Here is a 5,994-nt window from a genome sequence, read left to right as displayed (position 1 = left end):
CATCTCATATTGAATGTGTGATAGTCACTGTGTCCTGTGCATCTCATATTGAATATGTGATAGTCACTGTGTCCTGTGCATCTCATATTGAATATGTGATAGTCACTGTGTCCTGTGCATCTCATATTGAATATGTGATAGTCACTGTGTCCTGTGCATCTCATATTGAATCATGTGATAGTCACTGTGTCCTGTGCATCTCATATTGAATGTGTGATAGTCACTGTGTCCTGTGCATCTCATATTGAATGTGTGTGTCATATGTGTCCTGTGCATCTCATATTGAATCACTGTGTCCTGTGCTCTCATATTGAATGCACTGTGTCTCATATCATGAATATGTGATAGTCACTGTGTCCTGTGCATCTCATATTGAATGTGTGATAGTCACTGTGTCCTGTGCATCTCATATTGAATGTGTGATAGTCACTGTGTCCTGTGCATCTCATATTGAATTGTGAAGTCATGTGATAGTCTGTGCATCTCATATTGAATGTGATAGTCATCTCATCTCATTGAATATGTGATAGTCACTGTGTCCTGTGCATCTCATATTGAATATGTGATAGTCACTGTGTCCTGTGCATCTCATATTGAATATGTGATAGTCACTGTGTCCTGTGCATCTCATATTGAATATGTGATAGTCACTGTGTCCTGTGCATCTCATATTGAATATGTGATAGTCACTGTGTCCTGTGCATCTCATATTGAATGTGTGATAGTCACTGTGTCCTGTGCATCTCATATTGAATGTGTGATAGTCACTGTGTCCTGTGCATCTCATATTGAATATGTGATAGTCACTGTGTCCTGTGCATCTCATATTGAATATGTGATAGTCACTGTGTCCTGTGCATCTCATATTGAATGTGTGATAGTCACTGTGTCCTGTGCATCTCATATTGAATGTGTGATAGTCACTGTGTCCTGTGCATCTCATATTGAATGTGTGATAGTCACTGTGTCCTGTGCATCTCATATTGAATATGTGATAGTCACTGAATGTGTGATAGTCACTGTGTCCTGTGCATCTCATATTGAATGTGTGATAGTCACTGTGTCCTGTGCATCTCATATTGAATATGTGATAGTCACTGTGTCCTGTGCATCTCATATTGAATGTGTGATAGTCACTGTGTCCTGTGCATCTCATATTGAATGTGTGATAGTCACTGTGTCCTGTGCATCTCATATTGAATGTATGATAGTCATTGTGTCCTGTGCATCTCATATTGAATGTGTGATAGTCACTGTGTCCTGTGCATCTCATATTGAATATGTGATAGTCACTGTGTCCTGTGCATCTCATATTGAATATGTGATAGTCACTGTGTCCTGTGCATCTCATATTGAATATGTGATAGTCACTGTGTCCTGTGCATCTCATATTGAATGTGTGATAGTCAGTGTCCTGTGCATCTCATATTGAATGTCACTGTGTCCTGTGCATCTCATATTGAATGTGTGATAGTCACTGTGTCCTGTGCATCTCATATTGAATGTGTGATAGTCACTGTGTCCTGTGCATCTCATATTGAATGTGTGATAGTCACTGTGTCCTGTGCATCTCATATTGAATGTGTGATAGTGTGTCCTAGCATCTCATATTTGAATGTGTGATAGTCACTGTGTCCTGTGCATCTCATATTGAATGTGTGATAGTCACTGTGTCCTGTGCATCTCAATATGTGATAGTCACTGTCCTGTGATAGTCACTGTGTCCTGTGCGAATGTGTGATAGTCATCTCATATTGAATATGTGATAGTCACTGTGTCCTGTGCATCTCATATTGAATATGTGATAGTCACTGTGTCCTGTGCATCTCATATTGAATATGTGATAGTCATGTGTGTCCTGTGCATCTCATATTGAATATGTGATAGTCACTGTGTCCTGTGCATCTCATATTGAATATGTGATAGTGATGCATCTCATATTGAATATGTGATAGTCAGTCAGTGTGTCCTGTGCATCTCATATTGAATGTGTGATAGTCACTGTGTCCTGTGTGCATCTCATATTGAATGTGTGATAGTCACTGTGTCCTGTGCATCTCATATTGAATATGTGATAGTCACTGTGTCCTGTGCATCTCATATTGAATGTGTGATAGTCACTGTGTCCTGTGCATCTCATATTGAATGTGTGATAGTCACTGTGTCCTGTGCATCTCATAATGTGTGAATCACTGTGTGATAGTCAATGTGTGATGTCCTGTGCATCTCATATTGAATGTGTGATAGTCACTGTGTCCTCTCATATTGAATGTGTGATATGTGCATCTCATATTGAATATGTGATAGTCACTGTGTCCTGTGCATCTCATATTGAATGTGTGATAGTCACTGTGTCCTGTGCATCTCATATTGAATATGTGATAGTCATATTGAATATGTAGTCACTGTGTCCTGTGCATCATATTGAATGTGTGATAGTCACTGTGTCCTGTGCATCTCATATTGAATGTGTGATAGTCACTGTGCATCTCATGCATCTCATCATTGAATCATGTGATAGTGATAGTCACTGTGTCCTGTGCATCTCATATTGAATATGTGATAGTCACTGTGTCCTGTGCTTCTCATATTGAATGTGTGATAGTCACTGTGTCCTGTGCATCTCATATTGAATATGTGATAGTCACTGTGTCCTGTGCATCTCATATTGAATATGTGATAGTCACTGTGTCCTGTGCATCTCATATTGAATGTGTGATAGTCACTGTGTCCTGTGCATCTCATATTGAATATGTGATAGTCACTGTGTCCTGTGCATCTCATATTGAATATGTGATAGTCACTGTGTCCTGTGCATCTCATATTGAATATGTGATAGTCACTGTGTCCTGTGCATCTCATATTGTAGACAGCCAATTGCAGCCACCCAGACCAAACTGCTAGACCACCAAAGGGTACAGTAGTGATTAGCAAGGCGAGATGCTGCAGAACGTGGTCGATGGAGCAGAACTCAGCCGAACCTGAGACCACATCTAAGAAGAAAGCAACATGGGGCAGGAAAGTCTATATGTAATCCATTATGGCAGCACAACATACCTCGTGTTTGTTAGATAACTCCCAAATATTCATGATTCAAATGGGAATCTTATTCATCAGATTATAAGCACACATTTGATATACTTTACACTGGAAAACAAACTGTAGTGACAAACTACAGTTGCAAAGCACTGCTGCTTTTTCGATGACTGATTGAAACTTTCAAACTGATTGAAAACATGGAACACGTTAACTGCGATGGGTTTGATACTAATAGGCTTACATAACAGCTATTGTGTATAGACAATGTCACATACACAGAAATGAACACGGACGGTCTTTATTAAGGGCTGACTCGTTTAAATGTTCGAGAGATCTAGGTGTACTGGACAAATCTATTGGATTTTTGTCCATGTCGTAATTGTGCCGCCTGTGACAATGCGTTTAAAACTCATGTCATTTACTTGATTTCTTGTCCTTGCCACTTGCAACATGTTGGTAAAACTACTAGACAGTTACGATTGCGCATTAATGAGCGAGTATAAAAGTTACATTGGGAGTAAAGATATTCATTCACCACTATCTAGACATTTTGTAGATGCCAAACATTCAGTTTCAGATCTTAAATTCTGTGGCATACAAAAAATATTTCAAGCTGGCAGAGGTGGTAATCTCGATCAAAAACTATCACAATGTGAATCCAAAGGGATCTCCTATCTCCATACGGTACAAACTGAAGGATTAAACAAAGAGCTAGGATTATCATGTTTTCTGTGATATAATGCGCAAGCATACTTGTCTTTCATAAGAGCTTAAAATAAATGATAGAGCTTTGAGATGATGTCTGTTACTAGCGGATTGTTTAGAAATATACTCAATTATGTTACAACTGTTCTGTCTGAAATATATCTGTAACATTTATGTAATGCCTTTGAGGTTTTTTGATTAACTTAATTTGCTAACAGACTATTCTGGTTTGTTTCTAAGTGTGTAGAGATCACTCTGTTTGCCGTATATTTTCTTCCTGTAAGAGGAGTGTCCTTGTGATCCCATATAGAAAGCGACGAAACAGGTCGCCCTCCTTAATATAAACCGATAAAGTATAAGAACACGCACCCCCCAGGTGATTTACTGCAGCGTCAGGCATTGCAGGTTCAGGAGTGTACTGCAGTATTTAGAAAACACATCAGTGTAAGTCAGGATGGCCGAGCGGTCTAAGGCGCTGCGTTCAGGTCGCAGTCTCTCTGGAGGCGTGGGTTTGAATCCCACTTCTGACAAATCCTTTTTGTTCATTTATTTGTTAAAACATGCATCGAATGCTTGGTATTTTGAAGGCGTGTAATTGTCTTTGCATTACTTTGAATGTATCATTGTTAAGTTTAACATGAGAAAAATTTTGCCGCATGTGGCCGGTTAGCTCAGTCGGTTAGAGCATGGTGCTAATAATGCCAAAGGTCGTGGGTTCGATCCCTGTACGGGCCATGACTTTTCTTCTTTAAATAAACCACATCCGCAGTAATGCTGTAGATGATAAAAACATACTTTTGTAATCCCTTTTAATGTGTGACTCAAAACTTAAGGTAGAATCAAAAATAACACCCAAATGTCTCACTTCAGACTTAAAATTGGGAGTTAAATCCCCCCAATGTGAGGGGATGTGAAGTAGAGTCAAATAGATTTGCATTATTCTGTAAATATATTTTTGAATATATTCATATATCAAGTAAACGTGTCTTTATTATTATAATGAAAACACATTACACGTGACCACACTTCAGTAACTAAAAGACCACACTTACAGGTAACTTGGGTGAAAAGACAATAAAAACAGACGTTCCCATACAGGGAGTCAAAACCGGGCTGCTTGGGTGAAAACCAGGAATCCTAACAGCTAGACCATAGAGCTATGCGATAAAATCACGGACATGCAACAGTAGGTAGTATAAGGACAATGACTGATAATTAAATGAAGCGCTAAAACTCTTTTATTACAAACAAGGTAGAAATGCAAATGCAACTGATTAGAGGCATTTATATGTATTTCAAATAAGACAGGTTTCAGTCCGGGCAGAAAGACCTCCCTTTGTGCTTCTCTGGCTTTGTGTGGCGGCTGATAATGGAGGGCGAACACTGGAGTTTTTCAGTCTTGGGAATATTACAAATTAACAGACTGTACAAAGTTAAAATACACATGTAAACTATTTATTCAATGTTATATGGACAGGGTCCAGTCTAATCAGTAATTGACAGCAACATTGACTAATACAGGTTCCACATTGTACAAAACAGGCAGAAATGCAAGTGATAACAACTAGAAACACATTATATTTAACTATAAATGGTTCACAAGGTGCCGTTGCTAACAGCAGGCTTCTGCAGCCCTGAACACAGTGCAATGGATTGCAGCAATTACCCTCAAACAGCCTAGGGAAGCACAAATCAAAAGATATTTACTTTAAACATACTGGCGATGTAGGGCTCTCCCGTGTGTAGTTAAACGGTAAAATTAATAATTCACACAATTTTGTATTAATGACACTCCATAATACCATTGGTGCAGCAAAATACTGCCACATTTAAACTATTTGGAGTATTTCAGAAATGCCCACAGCAGAGTTTTAGATTGGCAATGTATTTGCAAATGTAAAAAATTTCTAAATAGCCTAGAGTGCTAAGAATTTCTGGCGTTATAGTTTCTATGCTCATTAATTCAATTTTATAAATCCACCCCTAGACCCCAGTCTGCCCCTCAAACAGTTTTAAATATAATTTAGACCATGCAAAAGCAGTTACTTACTATTGATCATTGGTACTGTTAAAACAATTTAGGAACACTTTAATTAGGGCTTGACTAATATAAAATATAGTCACATGATTTGCACTCCGCTGGTCTAGACTGAGCTTAAATAAAGGCATTACATCTGAAAAGAACTTGTGTTTACTCCCACTTACAAGGAAAGTGTCAAACTTTGTATTAGTTCGCATAACGTGTTAGGA

The 5,994-nt window shown here is 38.5% G+C and overlaps 2 non-coding genes across 2 annotated transcripts; both read left to right on the top strand.

The window, feature by feature from the left end:
- Positions 1 to 4,192: 4,192 nt before the first annotated feature.
- trnal-cag lies at positions 4,193 to 4,274 on the top strand. Its single transcript has one exon. It is a non-coding gene; the product is annotated as a tRNA-Leu (tRNA).
- Positions 4,275 to 4,404: 130 nt separating this feature from the next.
- On the top strand, positions 4,405 to 4,479 carry trnai-aau. Its single transcript has one exon. It is a non-coding gene; the product is annotated as a tRNA-Ile (tRNA).
- The last annotated feature ends 1,515 nt before the right edge of the window (positions 4,480 to 5,994 follow it).

This window comes from Polyodon spathula, unplaced genomic scaffold (assembly GCF_017654505.1).
Source record: "Polyodon spathula isolate WHYD16114869_AA unplaced genomic scaffold, ASM1765450v1 scaffolds_3012, whole genome shotgun sequence".
In the NCBI taxonomy this organism is placed as follows: Eukaryota; Metazoa; Chordata; class Actinopteri; order Acipenseriformes; family Polyodontidae; genus Polyodon; species Polyodon spathula.
The sequence above is the reverse complement of the archived record's forward strand: the minus strand, read 5'-3'. Positions and strand labels throughout refer to the sequence as shown.